Here is a 1,571-nt window from a genome sequence, read left to right on the forward strand (position 1 = left end):
AGAACGCTTTCAAGTACCTGACGTCGTGCGACGGAGAAGATGGCGCCGAAAGCGCGCCAAAAAGACTCAGCAACAGCTGGCCCAGGATTGCCGGCCACGTGATTACAGCATGGCAAGTGGTCCCAGGTGGGGGCGGTCCGTCACGCCAGCTAGCCGCCGGCGCAGATCTCGCTCTTGCTCCAGAGTCGCTCTCAATCACGGGTGCGGATCCAGGAAAAGCCTACCTGGGTGGATCCTGCCAAGCCGAAGCCAGCGGTGCCGCCACCAAAGGTAACGCAGGTAGCATTGCCTGAGCATAGGGAAGACCCCAGGGTAGCTACGTTGATCCAAGAGAATGCTCGCCTGATGGCCGAGCTTCAACAGATGAGGGCTGACTTTGAGTCGTTCCGCAAATCTTACTCCTCGCAGGGCGAGAGACAGCAGATGCCCCCAACAGGGGAGGCACAGGCGCGCTCGGGTAAACGTAGGGCCTTGTCCCCGCAAGGGGAGTGGGACACTATGGAGACCGAGTCCACCAGTAAGGCACTGGAAAGCATGCAGCAATCGATTAAACAGCTTGCTGATAGCATGACTACCCTACTTAAACGAGTCTCGTCTCTAGAAAGTACACAGGCAGCGCTAGCTACGGCACGCTCGCCTCCAAAAGGCCCGAGCATTGCGCAGTCGCCTGCAGGCGCGGTAGCAGTGAACCCCACAAGGGAGTGGCTAATGGAGAACAGTATTCATGGCGGGCAACGCTAATCAGCTGGTCGTGTGGCAGTGAAACTGCGTTAGTTCCTAAAGGCGTACGGCTCCGCTGCAGCAGTTTGTCGCTTCTCAGGCGGTCAAACCGCACGTAATTAGATTGCAGGAAACTCTCGGTGATGCGCTAACCTTCCCGGGCTATCGAGTCGTCTCGGTCCGCGAGGAGGGGAAGCGCGGTTTGGCAACCTTGGTCGCAAGAAAATGATCCTTTCAGGAACACATATTACAACTGGGCAAAACCAGGGCGGAGGTGATTATGGTCGAAATCATCCCTAACAGCTGGCTCAAAAACAGCGTTTTCATCCTGAATGTCTACAGATCGCCGTCGGACAACCGGCAGGCGTCCTCGCCTGCCGGTTGAGGAGCTATCCTCGTTAACAACTATCCTCGTTACCGGGGGGACTGGTTGAGGAGCTGGACGCGCTTTTCACCGAACCCGACATTCGGGAGATCCTCCATGAGCTCAACGGGCGCTCTGCACCGGACCCGGATTGGATCTCGAATAAGCTCTTACGTAACTTGGACGGTAAATACATCGAGAAGCTCACTGAGGAAGTCAATAAAATGTGGGAGACGGGGCTGGTCCCCGAATCCTGGAAGACGGCCTCGGTTGTGCTTATCCCAAAGCCAGGTAAACCTCTAGCGTCAGAGAACATTTGGCCCATCTCGCTTACGTCCTGCGTTGGCAAGGTGGCCGAACATGTGATTAACAATAGGGTATCCCGGTACATAGAATGCAGAGAGCTATTTCCACACAATATGCTAGGATTTAGACCTGCACTATCCACACAGGATGTCGTGCTCCTTATCAAGAGAAAGATTATTGA

The sequence above is a fragment of the Dermacentor silvarum genome, chromosome 3 (genome assembly GCF_013339745.2).
Source record: "Dermacentor silvarum isolate Dsil-2018 chromosome 3, BIME_Dsil_1.4, whole genome shotgun sequence".
Taxonomy (NCBI): domain Eukaryota; kingdom Metazoa; phylum Arthropoda; class Arachnida; order Ixodida; family Ixodidae; genus Dermacentor; species Dermacentor silvarum.